This window comes from Vulpes lagopus, chromosome 5, assembly GCF_018345385.1.
Source record: "Vulpes lagopus strain Blue_001 chromosome 5, ASM1834538v1, whole genome shotgun sequence".
Lineage (NCBI taxonomy): Eukaryota > Metazoa > Chordata > Mammalia > Carnivora > Canidae > Vulpes > Vulpes lagopus.
The window spans coordinates 34,129,069-34,152,878 of record NC_054828.1 but is presented as its reverse complement, the minus strand read 5'-3'; the positions used below and the strand labels follow the sequence as shown (position 1 = coordinate 34,152,878).

The window sequence follows — 23,810 nt, the reverse complement described above, 5'->3', positions numbered from 1 at the left end:
AGCAATGGTTTAAAAAATACTTAATACATGACTTGGGGCAAGGAGCTAGTGCCATTTTGGAATGCTAACTGGGAATATGTACCAAGAATCTTTAAAAATGTCATAATCTTTGACCCAATAATTCATAGATCAATGGAACAGAATTGAAAACCCAGAAATAAACCCACACATATATGGTCAATTAATCTACAACAAAGGAGACAAGACTACACAATGGGGAAAAGAGAGCCTCTTCTTCAATAAATGGTGTTGGGAAAACTGGACAGCTACATGCATTAAGAATGAAATGTGTGGACTACTTTCTTAAACCATACACAAAAATAAACTAAATATAGATTAAGGACCTAAATGCTAAGACCTGAAACCAGAAAATTCCTAAAAGAAAATAGTAATCTCTTAGACATCAACTATAATAGTATTTTTCTGGATCTGTCTCCTCAAGCAAGGGAAACAAAAGCAAAAATAAACAATCGGGACTATATCAAACAATAAGTTTTTGCAGAGCAAAGGAAACCATAAACATGATAAAAGGCTACCCACTGAATGGGAGAAAATATTTGCAAATGATATATATGTTAAGGGTTTAAATATCCAAAATATATAAAGAACTCATATAGCACCATCAGAAAATCCCCAAATAATCCAAATAAAAATGGGCAGAGGACCTGAATAGACATTTTCCCAAAGACATACGGATGGACAAGAGACCTATAAAAAGATGCCCAAGGGAAATGCAAATCAGAACCAGAATGAGGTATCACCTTAGGCCAGTCAGAATGGCTAGTATCCGAAAGACAAGAAATAACAAGTATTGGTGAGGAAATGGAGAAAAGGGAACTCTCATATACTACTGGTGACATACAAATTGGTCCAGCCACTGTGGAAAACAGTTTGGAAGTTCCTTGAAAAATTAAAAATAGAAGTACCAAAGGATCCTATAATTCTTTTTCTGGGTATTTACACAAATAAAACAAAAACACTAATTCAGAAAGATATATGCACCCCTATGTTTAATGTGACATTACTTACAATAGCCAAGGTATAGAAGCAACTTAAATGTCCACTGTTAGATGAATGGATAAATAAGATATGGTATATATAAGCAATGGAATATTTAATACTCAGCTATAAAAAGGCATGAAATCTTGCCACTGTGACAACACGGATGGACCTTGGAGATATTATGCTAAGTGAAATGAGCCAGACATGGAAAGACAAATACCCTATGATTTCACTTACATGTGAAATCTAAAAAACAAAACAAAACAAATAACATCAATAAAAAGAGAAATATGCTCATAAAGAACTGGGGGTTACTAAGAGGAAGTGTATAGAGAGATGGGTGAAATGAGTGAAAGGGATTAAGAAATACAAACTTCCAGTTATAAAATTTATCATAGAGATGAAAAGTATAGCACAGGAAATATAGTCAATAATATTGTAACGTACTGAGGGGCACCTGAGTGGCTCAGTTGGTTCAACGTCCACCTTTGGCTCAGGTCATGATCCCAGAGCCTGGATTCAGGCCCTGTGTGAGGCTCTAAGCTCAGCAGGGAGTCTGCTTCTCCCTTCCTCACTGCCCCTCCCCGTTTGTGTTCTCTCAAATAAATAAATTTTTTCTAAAAAAAAGTTTTATATTGTAATACACTGGGGGGCACTTGGCTTCCTCAGTCAATTAAGTATCTGACTCTTGATTTTAGTTCAGGTCATGATCTCGGAGTCCATGCTCAGTGGAGAGTCTGCATGAGGATTTATTTCTTCTCCCTCTGCCTCTGCCCCTTCCTCTAAAATAAATAAAATAAATCTTAAAAAATAGTAATATTGTAATATACTTATTGTGATGAGCATTTTGTAATGTACATAATTGTTGAATCACTATGTTTGTACACCTGAAACTAATATTCTGTCGACTGTATTTCAAATTTAAAAAACCATATTCTTTGACCTAATAATTCTACTTATAAGTCACTTCAGTGAAATACTCCTACAGAGGAAAAATAGATTCTCTTTCCTCCTCCTCTGTTAGAAAAGTACAATTTACACATTTTATTACTAACTAAACTGAAGTGCATCTATTCAATCTAATAATAGTCATTAAAAATGGTCTTCTTGAAGACTATAAACAAAAAAAGCTTATTAAGAATTGGTGAAAAAGTAAAAATACATAAAACACTAACAGTGGTTTATATTAGCATCTCGGTAATTTTTTCTTCTTTACCAGTTTTTCTTTAAAGTGTTTATTATTTTTATAGTAAAAAATTAAAATATACTCAAGGGGGAAAAGGTTGTGTTAAGAATATTTTTAGTTATAGTATTTCCACTTCACAAAGAATCAAATCACAAAAAGGTCATGGACTTATCAAAAGCTAAGCCAAAAACAGAAGCCACAAAAAAAAAAAAAAAAAAAAAAAAAAGGCAGCACAGAAAAACAGAACAACACACAAAACACAAAACCAACCAAAAAAACCCCAAAGAGAAGCCACCTCTTAAATTCAGTACAGCCTATTCTGCTACCAAGCTTTTCTGTAACACAAATTAGCTCACTAGTAAATAGGAGAAAGATTTTAGTACAATGTGAAAATCACATTGGTTTCTAAGTGATTTTTACCAGCCTATGTTTTTGCAATACTAAATAATAACAGCTGAACCCAAAATAGGCTAACATAGTGGAAAGCTGCAAGCTGCTGAAAATACAGTATTGTACACAATTCTCATTCAACCCATGTTCTTCCTCTTGGCACAGCTTGGCCACATGCATTTTCTTGGAAGTGTTAATGAGCTCTTCTCTCCAAATCTTTATGCATTTTACCCTGGCCTCCATAACCAGTAGCATCAACCTTTCCCTGCATATCCATCAGTCTATTTTCATCTTTAAAAAAAAAAAAAAAACTAAATTGTAGTATTTTAAAATTTGCAATAAATGTAATATATTTTTAAATATATTCTAATATTCTTTTTAAAATATTTAAAAGATTTTAAAAAATATTTATCCATCACACACACACACACACACACACACACACACACACAGAGGCAGAGACAGGCAGAAGGAGAAGCAGGCTTTATGCAGGAAGACCGACATGGGACTCGATCCCAGGACTTGGGGATCACACCCTGAGCAAAGGCTGATGTTCAACTGCGGAGCCACCCAGGTGTTCCAATATTCTAATATTCCTATTAAAATCTATTTGTTAGTGTTCTAGTTACAAAGCTTCATGCTTTTAGGTGAGTTGACCCATCAGCTGGCATAATATTTTACTGTTTTCAGAAATATATAATATGTAATATTACAACAGAAAGACCTGTATATTTCACAATATTAAAAAACAATCTTTTACTTTTGTTTGGAAAATCCTAACTTCATGAGAAACTGCTTCTTAAAATGAACTGAAACCACTCAGTAGCAGGTCATTAATAATGTGTGTGGAAGTTTGTTTCATAAAGCAGAACAAGTAAAGAAATAAAAGGAAATCTGGCTAGTGATGTAACATTTCCTTTTATTAATCTTTTAAAAACAATACTTCAACAAACCACACATAATTGTTACACATAATAAATATCACTCAATATAAGCATTAGGGTCAAGAGACTAGATGTGGGGTTTGAAAACAGTACTCGAATTTCTTAGGAATATAATTAGCATAACCCGAGTAATGAATACATCCACTAATAAACCAATTCCTAAAAACCACGACAATGCTACAAAAAAAGGAGGTAAATGTACAAGACAATTTTGCAAAGTACACATTAGTGTTAGGCCTCCAAATATTCTACATTTCAGGAAAAATACTGAATTTCTTTAGACAAGAATAATTTAAAAGCTGAGAGTTCAAACAAGCCCAGTAAAATCACTCTGCAAACCTCTGCCTACATCTTCATTGTGCAAGGCCATGGCAGTATCTTGAGAAGAGGGTCCAGAATTAAAATGTATCATTTTTTCACATCTGTGTAGCACATGCATCTCTCAAATGTATTTACTAAAGATTTGTGTATTTCCATCCTAATTTCAATATTACAATGATACTATATATTCAATATTACAGTGATATTCTACTCTAGGACAAGAAAAATAAAATTCCATATTGGAATTCTTGGATCATTTCCCAAAAGGTTAGAGGAATGCACTTTTGCTTAGGTCAGTATTAACAATGTTCTGAGAGGCAATGCTTGACTGAGCTTAGAGAAGGGAAACTAAGGTACAGAATTTTCAAAATTACCCTGGTATTACAGGTATTATAAAAGCTATTATTGATAACTCTTTTGCCCAAAATAACTAAGAAATTTTCTAAACACAAAATGCTAGTTATTACCACACACATTTTTTTACTTATTTTATTTGTCCATGTTTTTATTTTTTTAAAGATTTTATTTATTTATTCGTGAGAGACATAGGGAGAGAGGCAGAGACACAGGCAGAGGGAGAAGCAAGTTCCATGCAGGGAGCCTGACACAGGACTCGATACCAGGTCTCCAGGATCAGGCCCTGGGCTGAAGGCAGCACTAAAACCACTGAGCCACCCAGGCTGCCCAATGTCCATGTTTTTAATTGACTGTATCAAAGACTAGGCAACAAAAACATTTTTTCTTTATAGTTTTACCATGTTAGGATCCCTAAACATTATTTTAGCCCTTTATATTTTTAAACATCATATAAAATTGAATTGTACTGAAACTTGTTCCCCCCCCCCACCAAATTCATTAACATTATAGCAGCAATAATTCACTTTTACAGAGGACTAGTATTCTACTTTACAAATATACTAAATTTATAATACTCTTGAAGACAATGATTTATGTCTGAGGGTATTACAAGTAGCATTTGTTCATAACTCCTGGAATACACCTGCTAAGAACTTTTGAGGTACACAACTAAAAGCAGAACATACTGGGTAGAATTATTGGGTCACAGTATTTTCTCTCATGACAAATTACTACCAGGAATGTATGGGCATTCTGTTTACTCCATGTACTCATCAAACTTTTTTTTTTTTGCCAACCTAATGACTATGAAATTTCATCTCCTTATGTTTTAATTTGCATTTCCCAGATTAGTAATGGGAGTTGAATACGTAGGTATCTCCCGCTTTTCAAAGCTTTTATTACACCACTTTGCTTCTACTACAGACCTATATTAGTACTTGTAGAAGAGGATTTTCGCTGTTAGAAAAAGGCAAGAAGTAGACAGAGTCTGTTTTGAAGTGTCCATTACAGAGACATGCATACCTTGAGCAAGGAGGGTGGCATGCCAAGCTCCTTCGCCAGGGGATCTATACTCAGCACCTCAGCACCAACCTGCCATAGCTTTGAACTGTACCTATGGGCTTCTGTGGTTTTCTTGATTTATTTTGTGCATCCCTTGGCAAGATGCATCCTGAGGTATCAGAAAAGCCTATGAGAATGTTGCCTTTGGGAATGTTCAAAAAATTTTCCATATAAATTAATGGTAATTGCTTCTTCACTTCCATTTTGGCTTCCTAAGGTTTTGTAGGAAAAGGGGAAACCTGCATATAAGAAATCTCTTCTACTGTCTATTGCAGTCATTTGTTTTGTTTGTATACTAATCCTTACATGTGATTCAAATATCTTTCTGTAGTAGATGGTTTGTCTTTTTAGCCTATTAGTTGCCTATGAATGAAAAAGTTATTGGGACGCCTGGGTGGCTCAGTGGTTGAGCAAACTGCTTTTTGGCTCAGGGCATGATCCCAGGGCCCAGGGTCAAGTCCTGCATTGGGCTCTTTGCAGGGAGCCTGCTTCTCCCTCTACCTGTGTTTCTGCCTCTCTATGTCTCTCATGAATAAATAAATAATTTCGTTAAAAAAAAAAGTTCTTAACTTTAATATGATGGAATTTATTAACCCTTTCTTTCCTTTATGGTTAATTTCTCATTTAAGAATTCCTTCCCATAGGGATCCCGGGGTGGCGCAGTGGTTTAGCGCCTGCCTTTGGCCCAGGGCGTGATCCTGGAGACCCGGGATCGAATCCCACGTCAGGCTCCCAGTGCATGGAGCCTGCTTCTCCCTCTGCCTATGTCTCTGCCTCTCTCTCTCTCTCTGTGACTATCATAAATAAATAAAAAAATAAAATAAAATAAAAATAAAACGATAAAAAAAAAGAATTCCTTCCCAGAAAATAATAAATAAAAATAAAAATAAAAATAAAATAAATTAAAAAAAAAAAGAATTCCTTCCCAAGGTGACTGAGTGGCTCAGTTGGTTAAGCATCTGACTCTTAATTTCAACTCAGGTCATGATTTCGGGGTCTTGGGATCCAGCCTGACGTGGGGCTCTGCAATCAGTGAGGAGTCTGCTCAGGGATTCTCTCTCTCCCTCTCCTTCTGCCCCTCCTCCAGCTCATGCTTTCTCTAAAATAAATTAAATCTTAAAAAAACACAAAAAAATTAAATCTTAAAAAAAATTATCCTTCCTGTTATGGGAACCAATCGCCATTAGACATGCCAAGAATGAAAGGCCTTTACTTGGACCATTTCTCAGGATTGTGTTTGCTGCAAGCAAACCTGAAAGATGACCTAACATTTCCTCCCAGACAAAAAGCAGTTTGAGCTCCATTAACATTTCTTCTTTCATTCATGAGTTATTTAGAAGAATGCTTATTAATTGCCATGTGATTTTTTTTTCTTACGAATTTCTAACTTAAATGGTCCATAGGATACTAATCCTTTGAAATGTGTTAAAACTTGTTTGGTCCCAGTATGTGGTTGATTTTCATGATTCAGCTGATGTTTGCACTGACTGGATGAAACAGATGTCCACTGAATTAAGCTTGTTAATTACATTGTTCAATTTTTCTATATTCTCACCAATTTGGGGGGGGCAGCACTGTTTTCTTTATTAAATACTGAGGAAGATGTATTTCAATCTCCCATTATGCTGGTGAAGTTAGTCTATTTTTCCTGGTAGTTCTGTTAATTTTTGCTTTTCTTTGTGGTTATGGTTGTAAGTGCATACAAATTTAAAGCTATTATTCCTGGCAAAACTGAAACATTTACCATTAATAGATAAATTCTTTTCCTCTAGTAATTCTACTAGTTTTAACATCTACTTCAAATGATATGCCAGCTTTCTTTCTACTAAATGCCTGGTATATTTTTTTCCATCATTTTACTTTCAACATTTTTTCCTTTTGTTTCCTTTCAGTCTCTGCTTTAAACCTCATAAAGCTCAGGCAGGGTGACTTCACTTATAAAAGTAGTTATTTCTATCTATACTCTCCCATGTAAATTCATTCATCACTTAATAAATTCAACAAACATTACAAAAAAATAAACCCCACAGAACTGAACATTTTAAATATAAGGTATAAATATATTTACTTCTAATGCCTTATTTGGTGCTCTACTCTACATTTCTTTCCTTCTCTTTTTTTGCCTTAAGATTTTTTACCCTGGTTCTGTTTTTTATGATCTATTAGTTTGGAAATTATATTTTTATTTCTATTACTAAAGTGTTACCTTACAATTTTTACCATGCATTCTTATCAAAATCCAAAGTTACCTTTAATCTAGGTAATAAAAAGATCTTTTGAATACTATATTCGATCACCTTCTCCTGGTTTAGAATAACAGGTATTTTGTAAATAACTAAAATAACTGGCATTTTGGTTCTAACTTTTATTATTTATAGTTAATAATAAGTAATATTATTATAGTTAATTTTTATTAATTTATCTATATACTTACAACTTTGATTATTTATTCTTGAATCTCATTCTTGTTATGACCATTTTCCCTCTACATAAAACATGGTTTGCTATTAAACTTTCAGACTTTATTTACCTGAGCATGTCTTTATTTTACCCTCTGTTTAGGAGACATTTTTGCTAGCTATGGAATTCTAGGTTGAACTAGAATAGGTTATAGTTGTTAGATTTATTTCCACTGAATATTATATCATTTCATGGTCTTCTACTTTCACTATCATTATTAAAACCTGATAGTCCTCTAAAAGTGTTGTTTTCTCTTAAAATTTTCTCCTTTATTTACTTCTTTTATGTTTTCCATTTTCTTTTCTGTGTTGCATTCTGGATTTCTCCAGATGTTCATCTCTCATTATACCAATTTTTCCTTCGGTGGAGCCTATTTACTTTGATCTTTTTTTTTTTTTTTTTAAGATTTTATTTATTTATTCATGAGACACAGAGAGTGAGAGGCAGAGACACGGGCAGAGGGAGAAGCAAGCTCCATGCAGGGATCCAGGTTTCCAGGATCATACCCTGGGCCGAAGGCGCTGCTAAACCACTGAGCCACACTGGCTGCCCTGATCTCTTTTGAATTTTAATTTCAATTACTATACGTTTTTATTTCTAGAACCCCTGATTCTTTATGAAATATCTGCTCTTTTCCTCATTTCAAGTTGTCACTGAACATATTAAATGTACTAATTTTATATTTAAATCTGATACTTCCAAGATGTGAACTACTGGCAAGTCTGATTCTGCTGATGCTCTTATATTATGCCTTGTTTCCTTGGATAGTTTGTAAATTTTTATTATAAGCTACTCATTTTTAAAAAAGATTTTATTTACTTATTTGAGAGACAGAGAGAGAGCATACACATGAGCACAAGTGTTGTGTGTGTGTGTGTGTTGGGAGGTGGGGGGAGTCAGAGCAGAGGGAGAAGCAGATTCTCTGCTGACTAGGGAGCCTGATGTGGGGTTTGACAGGAACCCCGGGATCATGGTACTTAACCAATTGAGCCATCCAGGCGCCCCTAAGCTACTCATTTTTTTAAAAAGATTTTATTTATTCATGAGAGGGAGAGAAAGAGAGGCAGAGACAGGCAGAGGGAGAAGCAGGCTCCATGCAGAGAGCCGGATGTGGGACTCCCGAGTCCCCAGGATCACGCCCCAGGCTGAAGGCAGTGCTAAACCGGTGAGCCACTGGGGCTGCCCCTAAGCTACTCATTTCCAATAGAACTTTACTAAAAGCAATTCTTTGATCATGATGACTTGCTTGCTTCTGTCAGGTCCCTGGGAATAGTAACAATGCAGGATCATTTTAAATTCTTAGTTTGAGGTTAGTGTGAATTTAGGCAACCTGTGTGAGGGCTAGTTTGTGGTTAACAAATCTTCAGTAGAGATTTTATTTTTCCTGCTAAGAGCAATATTCTAGAAAGATAAGTTTGTCATCTCTAAGGAAATGAAGGGAAAGAATATCTAGATCACTCTTATGTCTAGATGTTATAGTCCTGTGGGGCTCCACTGTAATGGGGAAGACTATTTCCTGCTACAGTGTTTTATCTGGGCTGGGTCTGGGCTTGCTTCCTGATACTGACTTCCATAAGGCTAAGAAAACAGAAAATCCCTTGATTGGGTAAATACCCTCAAGGCAATAGCCAGCTTCAGTACTCAGCTTACTGAGCTGGGTTCTCAAAGGGTTTCCAATTAGTGTTCGGTCTAAATATTCTTTACTTTTGTGCCAGGACACTGATGCATTTTATCGAGCATTTAAGGTTGTTTTCAGCAGAAAGGCTGGTCCAGGTATTTAGTTTTCCATGTTGCTGGAAACAGATGTTTATATAGTTCCTGATGGCAGTATCACTAATCTGTTATCCTGTATCTTAGAGCATGGTTTCTTAAATTTCTTCAGCCTCAACACACTTAAGGAATTTGACTCACTCCTCTATCAGTCTAAGAGTTGCTCATTATGACAGTAATTCCCAACTGGAAGTAGGCAGAGGACATTTTCCTGGAGGTGGAAGGTAGTTATCAAAACTTGTGTACTTTTCTTGTTTTAAAGAGGATGTTTCATCCCTTTTAAAAATCATATTCATTAAAGACAGGAAAGATATCTTAACCCCTTAACTATGATTCAGGTTTGTCATTATAAACAGACTTGGTAAAGAAAAGTTATAGGAGGGCAGCCCTGGTGGCACACCAGTTTGGCGCTGCCTGCAGCCCAGGGTGTGATCTCGGGGTCCTGGGATGAGTCCCAAGTCGGGCTCTCTGCATGAACCCTGCTTCTTCCTCTGCCTGTGTCTCTGCCTCCCTCTCTCTCTCATTCTCTCTCTGAATAAATAAATAAAGCTTTAAAAAAAAGTTATAGGAGCTATTTGAGTATATAGGACTATTTGCCACTTTATTAGTTATTTCTCAAATCAAGGTGTCCCATGGATATACGCCGGGGGCCAAGAGTTTTTTGCAAATTTTCATTTTGTGCTTTTATTTCAGTAACAGTATAAAAATGTATTTTACTATTTTCAAAGAGAAAGACTTATTTTAAAAGCTACTTCAGGAACTAAAGTCAATGATTCTTAAAATGGGATCTGTAATTCTTTTCTTTAAAAGAGATCCATGTATTATTCAAGGTGAAAAATACTGCTCCACGCTAAAAGGCTTCACCTTGCTATGCTTGAGTTACTGGATTAATCTTCTTAAGTTCATTATATCCTAGTTTTCATTTGTACTGCACTCACTGTACCTGATTATGCAGGTGTGGGATCCCTTATCTAAAATCCTTGAGGGCAAATATATTTGAGAATTCAGAATATGAATTCTGAATGGAGTTTAGAAAGGAACTACAATGCAAATATGTTATGTCAGTGAGATGTGAGGCAGAACTCCATAATGAACATTTTAATATTTCCGTAGCAAAATGCAGATTCACTAAGAAAAGGGTAAAGATCATCAATAGTTTTACATCAGTTTAGATCATATTTTGCTACTAAATAACACTATGAAAAAACTTTGGTATTCAGAGCATTTTGGATTTCTCCATCAATGGAATTATATACTACCATTATCTGTTACAGACTAGAAAGCAAAAAAAAAAAATTTATTAGAATTTCATATAAGATCACAGTAAGATCAGTAAGTGCAAAGAGCTCACCTTAGGGTGCATGAATTTAATGCATAAGCTTTGATAATTTTTCTCCCAACTATTTAGGGATCTCTTTTTGTCCATTTGTGGTTTAACAGTTGAGGATACAGAATAAGTAACTTCCTGATAAACAGAAAATACATATTATGAATTCTAAAATGTCAGAAATACCTAAATGTATACAGATATTTAAACTATCTTGCAATGTGGAGAAAAGGTAGAGAAAGAGAAGTATAACATATATACTCTTCAGAATAACCTTAGTCCTCCTTCAAAGAAGATTAAAACAAAAACAAAAACACCACAATCCTTTTACTCCTATTATATTCATGCCTCTGTGGCCATATTTTACCACGGAATCTAACAACTATGGCACAACTGTAAAATCAAAGGCTTCCTCTTTGAGAAAGGAATTAATACATGTAATACCAGGAGATATTTAACAGAAACCTGAGGAGACAGTATAGCTGAAGTTAAAATTGTGAAGGATAAGCAATTTCATATTATAAAAAACAGTAAAATCTAAATCACTATTCTTGATAGTGATATTGTATCACATCTGGTGGCAGTAAAGCAGAGAGTTAAGAACATGAGCTGTGAAGAGATACTGCCTGGGTTCAAATCCCAGCTCTGTCACTCAATAGGCTATAAGACCTATCAATTTAGAATTGTAATAGTACTGACTTTCTTAAGACTGTTAATACAAATTACATGAGAATATAAAGCACTTAGAAAAGTGCTAGAGAGTAAGTGCATGATGAATACTAGGTACAGAGATGATAATTATTATTACTGTTATTAATTTTTAAATTTTATTTTATTTTATTTATGATAGGCACAAAGTGAGAGAGAGAGAGGCAGAGACATAGGCAGAGGAAGAAGCAGGCTCCATGCACCTGGAGCCCGACGTGGAATTCGATCCCAGGTCTCCAGGATCGCGCCCTGGGCCAAAGGCAGGTGCTAAACCGCTGCGCCACCTAGGGATCCCCTGTTATTAATTTTTAAAATCATTATTAGTTTCCTTCCTAAGGTAGATTTATAAATGGTACGTCTTATAAATACAAAAATTAAAATACAAAATCAGTAACAATACTTTATGCTTTGAAATTTGAAAAAAAAAAAAACAACTCTAACTTTAAGAATGGGTTTCCCTTATGACCAATGACACTGGCAAGGCAGCCACCTGAAATGAGGACTTCTCAGAAGAGTGCTGCAATAACAGTTTCATCATTCTCTTTATGATTCGACTTTCACTTCCTTATTCTATTGGTTTCCATGCAACTTTATGTTATATCAATATTTTTACCAATCATGCTCCATGAGAGAACTCTTGTTCAAATCTTTCTAGTTTAAATAAACTAAAAGAAACTAAATCATATAAACTTTTAGTACTTTTTTTTAGTATTTTGTTATTAATGGCCTCCAAAAACTCTAAGTTCATGTATTAACAGCTCTGCTTGATGCTAACATTCTCATACACAAAAAGAGAATTTATAAAAAATAAAGAAAATGCACTACCTCTAAAGTTAAAAAGAATATTGAATTTTCACTAGTAATGACGTTCTCAGTAACAAAAAGAAAAAATATAGTGGCAAATATAATGTTATAGCCAAAACTGAACAGAAATTTAAAGATCTACATATACAGTACATTCTTTTGTATCCAAAGAATTCTGAATTTACTAGCCTTTTACAGGATTCTTATCAGGTTAGAATAGCCAAGATAATAATCTCTTCTTTGAAGATATTATAGTATTGTGATTCCAGAATACCTATAGTACTTGAAAAATATGGGTTCAAAAAAAGAAATATGGGTTCACAAAAAAATGGGTTAATGAATATAAAATTTACTTAAAAACGTGCCAAATCAGGCTCTTGGTCCAGCAATTCTCATGAATATGAAACTTTTTAAGTGTATACTTTAGTAATACAGATCCATAGCTATAAATAAGGAATAACTGCAATTAACTCAATTCTATTAATGATGTGTTTAATACTTCTAAAAAGTGCTTTTCAATACTATTGAGTCTCCTGATGTTATATTTTTAAATTTTAATTAAGTTTTTATCTTACCTATATTACAGTTCTTCAAGTCCTAATGTAAGACACTATTTGCGAAATAATTTTTTAATTGTTAAAAATTTATTTTGGGGGCACCTGGGTGGCTCAGTGGTTGAGCATCTGCCTGGGTCCTGGGATCAAGTCCTGCGTCAGGCTCCCTGCAGGTAGCCTGCTTCTCCCTCTGCCTGTGTCTCTGCCTCTCTCTCTGTGTTTCTCACGAACAAACAAATAAAATCTTTTTAAAAAACTAACAAAAATTTATTTTTAATTCGTTATATTACCTAGGAATTCTCATTAGGAAATTTTTAAAAAGCACCAAAAAATACTCAGGTCAAAATAAAATATTAGTCAATTCTTGATATCCCAAAGCAAATTTATTCCAATTTTTTTCCTTGCATGCCCCCCAGCAAATCATTGAATATTTCTTTTCTTCGCGTATTTCCTAGATTTACTCAACAGCATAAGATCATAATAAGCTCAACATAAAATATTTTATCAGTTTACAAATACTAGTTATTTTGTAAATCTTAAGAGCTCCTCATTTTCTTAAAAAAAGGAAAACCCGAAAAGGGTAATGAGTAAAATCAATTTTGCTGTTAAAAGTTTTTACTACACTAGAATGAAAAGGCACTATGCCATCTGTTATGTTTTACCAGAACTGGGAAGAAGATGAAACCAACGCTTGAGCAATTGCACAGAGAAACCCTGCAGAAGACTTGCTGTCAGTCCTAGGCTAAAAGCAAGGGATGATTAACCTTGAACAATATGGCAGCATCTGACCTATAGCATCTCAGAAAGTTATTTCTCATCATTTTCACTATTCTAGTCTAGCTTTCTACTTAAAATCAGTCTCATTATAAATACTTTAAACATGTGAATTCATCAAGCATGTGACAAATGAATATTATTTTTTGGTTATATTTAATTATATGCATTTACAATTTCTAATTTTATCTTTTTACATGGCCTTAAGAATTTGGAAACTTTATTTTTATTGACTTCCCTTCTTTCCTCCTACCAATAACTTAATGTCATAAGTAAATCAAACAATCTTGCAAATGTCAAAAGAGCCACCAAAGAGTAGGCCCCATCTTAGATTTATGGCTTTCCTATCCTACTTTAAAGTAACCAATATAAAAAACTATTTGACTTGGAGTAAGACAACTCTAGCAAAGGGAAATAGTCATTCACTTTAGTCAGATCACTAAACACTGTTTTCCAAAGAAAAAAAAAGCAAATCTACCACAGAGACATGGCATAGTACAGAATTCCAAAATGTTTGTGATTTTATTAGCAGGGCCTGGCTATTATCTCAGTTCTTTACCATAATTTAAGCTTTCTCTGATAAAGATAAACACATAAAAGAAATTTCCATTCAATTTCTCTCTCCTTTCCTTACCTCCAATCTCCTTGGGAGTAAACTATTTTCATCAATTAATTAACATAAAATACCTTTTCTCAACCCTGGAAGCCACAGAATTATATTTCCTGGATTTATCCAATAGTATAATAAGTTCATTATATTAAGCACAACATAAAATATTTTAGCAGTTTACAGATAATTATTTTCTAAATCCTAAGAGCTCATTTTTAAAAAAGGAAAATTTTACTCCTATTAATTTACCACACTGAGAGTAAAAACAAAATGTAACATTTATTGAGCACATACTATTTGCAAGGCACTGTGTAACAAACCTAACACACACTAGAACTTTAATGATATTCCATTAACTCAAAATATCTGATAATGTTGGTAACCCCCAGGAAAGAAAAAAAATTAGATGTATAAAAAGAAGGAACTCAATCTTTCCCTTTGAGTAACAATAACATCTTTGTTTTGATTAAGATTCTCTATTATAAATACTGTCATCCCATAAAATCCAATACTGAGAATTGGAGGGTCGATTCAAATACCAAATGTACTGCAAAAAAAGACGTGTGTTTGACTATAATGCTACATGATGTCATGTATCCAGGACAACTGAAGCATTATGGTCTCTTAGGGATAAAACTGCCTCTTGGTCATAGATTTAGGTGACACAGCATGTGATCCATTGTCTCTACACAAAAAATGTGTGCAGCTGCATTTTCCAGTCAAGAAAGGGCGGGAAAGGGGAGGGGGATGCAGAATACAAAAGGGTCAAAGATTTGTTTCATAGGGAAACTGTTTTCTCAAAAAGGGATAAAAAAAAAAAAAGAAATAAATTTGAGTGAAGGAAATGACCTTTCTTGAACTAATGCTAAAAGCAGAAAACACTAAATCTGAGGGAACAAATTCTGTTGTAATCTCCCACTGGATCCATTTTTCTCCTCCTCCTAACTTGCCCATGTACATGGTATAAACCATGATTTAAATCCATCTCTATCTAAATAATTTTGTGCTACTTGTACACAGTACATGGACTTCCCCTACACATTGTTGCAGTATTTGTCTCTTTAAAAAAGTGTCTCAGTTGTTCATCAGTTTCTTGGGGAAGTTAAAATGAAGCAATAGCTTTATAAAAAAATTAAAAAATGAAATACATTTGCTTCTAACCAGTAAACAAACCAGGTATTTTCTGTATAAAGACCAAACACTTTTCCTTAAAACGAATGCTGGCATGTAACCTTGCCTTTCACACACAGAAATCTTGATTTAAAAAAGCAGTACCACAAAGATCTGATAAGGAAAATGGTTAGTTCTAATATCAAATGTTTTTAAAAAACTAGTGACAGGGATCCCTGGGTGGCGCAGCGGTTTAGTGCCTGCCTTTGGCCCAGGGCGCGATCCTGGAGACCTGGGATCGAGTCCCACATCGGGCTCCCGGTGCATGGAGCCTGCTTCTCCCTCTGCCTATGTCTCTGCCTCTCTCTCTCTCTGTGTGACTATCATTAAAAAAAAAAAAAAAAAAAAAAAAACTGATGATAAAATAACTTGAAAACTTCTAATACTATCTAAAACATAGCACTAATTTACTTTACATGTTATTAAATATGATAGGGGAAAAAAGCACTACTAGCTCTCAGAGTAAATCCAGCCTAGAAAATCCATCTTTTCTCAACCATTGGAACTGCCATCAATGTGACATCCAAAGGAAAACACATTAAAGGCTGGAAAACACTGACAGCACAGAAATAAAAAAATAAAAATAATCACTAGTGGAGGAAAACATACATACCATCTAGAAGTCATATCACCTATGCTACAAATTATACAGTAATCAGTTCACTAACCAACCAGCCCTTTGGTCCTCTGACAGTTCTATACCAGCCACATTGGAAAAGTAGTGTTTGTTACAAGGAACAAAGTTACAGAAACCTGAAAGTCAACAGATCTAATGTCCTAAAGTACACAAGTAAATTTGGTTGGCATCTGAATACAAACAGTAAGTATTCTGTGTCATCAAAATTTATTTATATAGAAATTACTTTTAATGCTTTGAAATAAGCCATCAGTCATGCAGTAAATCTCCCACAGTCAATTAAACTGTTCCACTGAAAATAGGCATCTTTTAAAGGAACACTCAAAATTTGAAATAAATTTAATAAATGCAGAAAATGATATCTTACTAACAGCCTTCTATATCAAATTTGGAGAGCAAACGTAAAACTTAGGACTCTGACAGTTGATTTAATATACGGATTTTATATGTAATTCTAAGAGCACATGTGTGATTAATTAAAAGTATGATATAAAGTAAGTACATTTTATTTTTTTAAAGTACTTAAAACTCAACTGACCCTCTATCTGTAATTACTGAAGTAAAATATATTTATGCTAAAAATTATTAAAGATCTTATTAAATACACTATCTCCAAGGCATTGTAAAAAGTAACACTTAACCTAATAAACATTCAAATTTCTAAATAAACTTACTCAGAACATAACTAAATTCTAAATAGCCAATCAACTGTAGCTCTATGTAGTAAAGAGGTCTAGCTGTCACTACTAGTAGATAGGATCACCTACTGAATGGATGTTAGTTCTATTTGATATTACAGAGAATACTGACAGCAAAATGGCTGCTTTTTTTCTTGGAGGTAGATCAATGTTTGTGGTTGTAGTGATGGACTGTGTATGTGTGTATTTGTGTTTTGTTTTGATCTCTTGAGTTTGACTTGTGAGATATTCAAATATAGTCATCATTTGGGATAGATGTGATTTAAAGTTCAGAAGACAGGGCAGCCCGGGTGGCTCAGTGGTTTAGCGCTGCCTTCGGCCCAGGGCCGGATTCTGGAGACTCAGGATCAAGCCCCACGTCAGGCTCCCTGCATGGAGCCTGTGTCTCTGCCAATCTCTCTCTCTCTCTCTCTCTCTCTCTCTGTTTCTCATGAATAAAAAAATAAAAATAAAAATAAAATAAAAAGATTAAAAAAAATAAAGTTCAGAAGACAGGTGTGGTCTGGGGATAGATTTTGGAGAAACAGTTAAATCTGAAACCTGCCAATTTTTCTCCATTTTCACAGTCACAACAATAGTCCAGATCAATACCATTTCTGATCCAGGCTGCTATAATAGTAGTCTACATGAATGGTACCCCTTATAATCGTGTTCTGCACAAACATACACAGTGGCTCTGACAGTATTTTTTATATCAGTCTCCTCGTATCTATGCCTGATCCTCTATTTATCTATTCTCTACAATATAATCTCATAAAATGCAAATCTGACATGGTCCCTTTCTTCCTTAATCCATCAAGGGGACCCTTAGGTCCAAACACAGTATATGAGATCTGGCATAATGTAGCCCCTGTCTAACCTCTCTGGCCACACCTTTTGTCATTCTTTCCCAGGTTCTCCTCATGTTAGAAGTCTGAATAGGCCCATGCTTTCCCCTCCCCCAGGGCCTTTAGAAATATTATCCTTTGCCTGACACACTCTTCATTTCACCTAGTCCTGACTGCTATTTATCATTCACATCACAGCTTACAAATCTTAAGTGAAAGCTTCTCAACATCCCAGACTAGAGAGGGTCCTAAATTCTGCCTTTCCATAATATCCTATACTTTTTGATAACATTTATCACCTGAGATGGCTTACTATGTATCTTTCCAAGCCGAATGAAAGCTACATAATGGCAGAGATGATTGTTCTGTATACTGCTCAAGTATTTGTTGTCTGTCAGATCTTGGTTCTAAGCTCTACTACCACATAACTTGGACATCTATAAAATGAGATGGTTGGATTTTCATTCTATACTAACCTAACTACCATCAAAAACTGAAATTTGAATATTACCAGCTTTCCTGCAGAGATATATATAGTAAAACCTTTACATCCTACCCATATGTACATTTGCTATTTGTATATATAAATCATGTACACATGAGTTATGTAAATGAGAGAGCTAGTACTTATATAAAAAAGTTCACTGAATGCTCATTGATAGTCAGGAACTGTTTTAAGTGCCTTACCAGTATTAACTCTTTTAAAATCTTCGTAACAACTCTACCAAGCAGTAGCCATTATTAGTACCCATTTTATATGTGGAAACAGATACAGAGAGATTAAATGGTACGTTCATTATCACAAACTCTAACATAAAACAAATGGGATATAGGCTCAGGGAGTATGGCTCCGGAACTCACATTCTTCACACTACTACACTAGCTGCCAACCTGCCTATTATTCCGTAAGTACACGAATGAAAAAAAGTACATACTATCATAAATACATCTTATTCAGCATCTGTATCCTCAAGCTAATCCTCCTCTACTTAAAGTTAGTTCAAACAGGACTACCTCTGTCCAAATACTTCCTGTGCCTTTCTCTATTTATATCCTTGCTCCTGCTATTCCAACATCTGCATTGTCTACCTTCCCTACAACCATTCAGCCAAATCCTAATGACAAATCCTCCATGCAATTACTACCAGAACTTCTTTTAGAGATGTTTATTTCTCCTACTATGTTCCAATTGCATTTATATGTCCTTTAAAAAAAAAAAAAAAAACACCAAAAAAAGAAGGTGGTTATTTGTATCAATAGCTCAAAGCAAACAACAGAAATGAAATTACTTTATAAACACTAAAGCTCTATGCCTTAAAAAAAGAATTAATCCAGAATGAAAGGAGAGAGAAAGAGAGAGAGAGAAGAGAAGAGAACAGAAGAGAACAGAACAGAACAGAACAGAACAATGGATACAACAACCCTAAGTAGAGTACTGTAAAAAAGTATACTTTGGCTCTCAGTTGCTACCAAGTAGATTAGACATACAAAGCCCAAATTATACCATATTCTTAATTTTTTTCAACTAAACAAAGGAGATTTTTCCCCCAAAGAACAAAAATTTGAAAGGTAAAATATTATATTCATTAAAAAATATTTACTGAGCAATTAACATTCAAGTACAGAACACTATGCTAGATAACATTTTTCCATTCTGCTCTGTGAGCCTTTCATTTCTTAAATTTTAGTTCTCCACTTAAGTATTTGGAAAATAGTATCAGGAAACTTTTTAAGCATTAATCATTTTAATTCCATTTGAGCAAAATGCTAATTGGAAGTAGTAATTAAAGGAAGTCTAGAGTAAAACCATTTGTATGAAGCACTACTAATGGAAAAGTCTACAAAAACAAAGAAATAATGAGTTTATTAAAGGTAATGATAAACCATTTGTAAACCTCTATTATAATTAAAAAATTCACCTTACCTAAACCCATTCCTTGGGGAAAGCTGGTTCCTACATTCTGTGTTCCTATACTAGTCTTGAATCTATGTCTAGAACGGTATGCCTCATACTACAATTATTTATTTACATGTATCTGATTCCTAACATAAAGTATTTGTTATATGTTAAATAAGTATCTTTACCTTGAACTTTTTGTTCTTCTAAACATTAATCAAGAGACTGACTATCCCATTAAGCTTTCTGATTATTTCATACTTCTGAATTACTATCTTACAGAAAGGAAAAATCAACAAGTTCTCAAAACCCTAACCAATTCTTCCTCCATAATTTAAGAATAGCCCTAGGTGTAAATGATGTAGATTAGCTTCTAAATACTGCTAAAGCATTAAATGTCAAAGCACTAACACTTGTGTATTTACAACTGTAAAATAATCCCATGACCCCTTCAAATTTCCCAAAGGATCTTTAATAGACTTTTAAATGCTCTCAACTAAGAAGAAATAATTAGGGCAGAACAACAGGTTCAGAGTGCTATGACATATAAAATTAATGGACAGCATTAAGTGGCAATAATTTTAGAAGTAGTAAGTTTTTTTGCCAAGATTTTTTGGGGAAAAAAAAAAGATATAACCACTCCTTTAAAAATTTCAGGAAGATTACAGAAAACATCAGCTGTGGTGGCAGCAAATTTTTGATTCCTCGTGAATCTTAACATAAAACAAAGAGCAACTAGAGAGCAAACCAAAAAACCTATGGGTAACTTTTATAACAACTATTTGACAGTCTCACCACAAACCCCATAATACAAAGGACGAAACAAACCACCAACAGCCCCAACCTTTTTTCCCCCAACTCTGCCCCAAACTGTTTTCTATTGGTGTCTAAGTGAGAGAAAGCAAGGGGAAGCAACAATGTGTATGAAGAACTTGAGAACAGAAGCACAAAATAGCCAAAAGGTATTCAGTGGAAAGCAGTGAGAGACAATTTGTGAGAAGCTAAGGGGTTCACAATAAGGCCTAAAAGCCTGAAGCAGTCTGGTCCCCTTAGGATGCTTGAAACTGGCACGTGGGGCTATCTTCCAAGACACAGCCTACACTTAATAGAAAGTGTTGGGGCTGAAAATAAAATTGAGCAGGTTATGGACAAACAAGATAAAGGAAAGAGAAGGTCCAAATAGAAGTGTCAGAGTAGAACAGAGCCAGGAAATCTCAGAAATCTATCATTTTTTAAATGATGCACAAAAACAACAGAAATCTGTGAAGTTGGAAGAGCTATCTGAACTAAGCCTCCTCCCAGAAGTTCAAGAAAACTATTTTGATATACAGAAACCAAAGTATTGAGGTTGAATATCATACAAAATTACAATAAGAAAAAAGAAACAGGAAAATAGTCAAACTCACAGAAGCAAGGCAGAGGGGGAAACGAGTTGTTCAATAGGTATTAAGTTTCCATTATGCAAGATTGAGTAAGTTCTAGAGATCTGCTGTAAAACATAGTGCCTACAGTTAACAATACTGTATTGTGTTTAAACATTTTGAACAGGGTAGGTCTCATATTATGCATCCTTACCCACCCCTCTGCACAAAGTAATAAATTATTTATTTTTTTGATTTATTTTTTTTAGTAATAAATTTTTTAAAAAGGGAGAATAAAATAACATTCTACAATGAAAGCATGCCAGAAAGGGATGCTCACAGGAAAGATAAAAATGAGTTTATATTTCAAAATGAACTTAAAAATATTATACAAGACATGAAAGAAAAACCTGTATCAAAAGCTCAGAAATAAAGTGACAGCATTCAGGAAAGAGTATGAAATAAAAGGGAAAGAATAATTTCAGAAAAAATATATAAAAGGTATTTAAAAGTTGATTTAAAAATAAACCTATAAGATAAAGCCTTAAGAAAAACAGAAGGTGAAAAGAAAACAATCAAAAAGAAATGAAGAAGATGGGTGCAAGCTTAATTATAGTGTCTAGGATATATACTTGATAATAAAACAAAAAAGAAAATTAAGAGAAAGTGCTGGGGCTGAAAATAAAAGTCAGGAGAAGTAATTATTTTTTGAAGTTAAGTGAGTTATGTTTAGGAAGAGGCATATATAGAAGTGCTTCTAAGGTGGCTGGCAAAATTCTATCCCTTAACCTGGAAGATGGTTGCAAGGGTCGTACAATAATTCAATAAGCTACACATATGTTTTCTGCATTTACATTTTATTTTATAGTAAAAAGGATAAAAAAGGAATTTAGGAAAATCAAAAGCTACTTTTAGGTATCAATAGACAACAGTAACAAAAAACTTGGGAGTAATCTCCAAACCAACTTCATAAAATGACATGGCAAACCAAGAGACAAATATTCCCACAATGTTTTGTCCTTATGTTTGGCAAACAGGATGATGAATCAAAAGTCTATTGTCTTATTGTATAGTACCTACCTGTTCTGTTTCGCACATGTAACACATACTTTAAAAAGTATCTCACACTGATTCTTAGAACAAACTGCAACTAATAGTTAAAATGTATAAAAGATTTTTTTCAGTTAAGAGATACTCTAAAACTCCTAAGAAACCTCACCTTTGTGATAAATATGGTAGTCTTTAAAATAAATATAATTAAATTCAACAAACATTTATCCAGAATATATTATCTCTGAGGTATTTACACTCTAGTCGAAGAGATAAGTAACACCTACAATAGAAAGCTATATATAGTATGCACTGTGAGAAAGTTACAAGGTACCGTGGGGTTCAGAAGAAAAAAGGCATTTTACCTGCCGTACTGCATTAAAATTCTAACCAGACCTTTCTCATATTCCTCCAGTCTATCCTCCCCAATAATGGCAGAATGATCTTCCAAACACCAAATGTCCTTTTAAAAACTCTTCACAAAAAAAAAAAAAAAATCCTCTTCACAATAAATAATAAAATAAAATAAAAACTCTTCACAAAGTACAATATACAGGCAATTCAAAAGCCTTACAAGGACAAAATAAGCAACAAATGAGTGAAATTGGTCCAGTGTAAGACAAAAAAAAGAATGATGGAAACTGCCAAAAAGAAGATAGCTCCTTCTAAGTTTTAGCTAATTACCACTGTTTAGGAACATGAAAAACCAATGTTGCTACAAGGTTCAATTTTCCAGAAGATGACAGAACTCTAGTCACTTAATGTGAAACATACCAATATTTAAATATTGGCAAAAAATGCAAAATTGGGAGAAAAAAATACAACTCAAACAAAACACTGCTGCAGGCAAAGTCTGCGAACTCTGCCTTCAGAAATGGGCCTGACATTAATATTCCAATAGCTGGCTCCCGAATGTCTTCAAAACTGCAAAAATGATTGTCTTCCAATTTCAAAGGAAAAGTAAACAACTCTCTTAAAAAGTTTCTCTCTTAAAACATTAGCACCTGCTACCATTAGTTTGCTAGCAAGAGCTAGATGACAAAACATTAAGAAAAAGGAGAAAAGGAACATTTATTTGATAGCCACCTCAAAATTACTTAACCAGTTTTTGGCTGTTATTGTTTTATCAACAGTCATGTTTATGGGCACCATTTTATACTGCATACATGTTGTATGGTCAAATTTTCTATTGCTAAAGATGTTTCTAGATCATATGATACAATCAACAATATATACGTATTTGTTCTTTAACAAAGGGATACCATGAGACTCCAGAAAACCATGAGCCTAATAAAATCTAAAATCTTTGGTACCATAGCCTATAAGCTCCCAGGAAAAATCTGGCTCCTGTTTGCCACTATTTCACACCACTTCAAATTTCCTGCATATAGTATGCTCTTTCATTTCTTCAGGTTTGTTTTTTTTTTTTTTTTTCAGACTTTATTCATATGAGAGAGAGAGAGAGAGAGAGAGAGAAAAGCAGGCTCCATTACAGGGAGCCTGATGTGGGACTCGATCCCGGGACTCCAGGATCATGCCCTGGGCCAAACAAAGGCAGGCATTCAACCACTGAGCCACCCAGGCTTCCCCTCTTCAGGATTTTAGATGTATTTAAGGCTCTCACTATTCCCATTTGCTAGAATTGCTTAACAGCATCTCTCCAGCCTTCCTTGAATTATCTTTTTCCATCATGCTTCCTTAGCACCCTATATAGAACCCTATTATAAGGGACCCTGGGTGCCTCAGTCAGCTAAGTGTCTGCCTTCGGCTCAGGCCCTGATCCCAGGGTCCTGGGATGGAGCCCTGTCGGGCTCCCTGCTCAGCCAGAGTGTCTGCTTCTCCCTCTGTTCCTCCTTCTATGTGTGCTCTCTTCTGCTCTCTCTCAAACAAATTTTAAAAAA

The 23,810-nt window shown here is 34.4% G+C and overlaps 1 protein-coding gene across 4 annotated transcripts in view; it reads right to left on the bottom strand.

Annotated features, from left to right (window-relative positions):
- FOXN2 (forkhead box N2) overlaps positions 1-23,810 on the bottom strand; it is a 76,467-nt gene that overhangs the window by 34,673 nt on the left and 17,984 nt on the right. The window contains exon 1 of one of the 4 annotated variants that reach the window (XM_041755137.1): positions 10,844-11,071. The exons of the other annotated variants lie outside the window; for them this stretch is intronic. The gene's annotated coding sequence lies outside the window, so the exon portion shown is untranslated. Of the gene's footprint in view, positions 1-10,843; positions 11,072-23,810 lie in introns of those variants that run through there. 4 annotated transcript variants of the gene reach the window in all.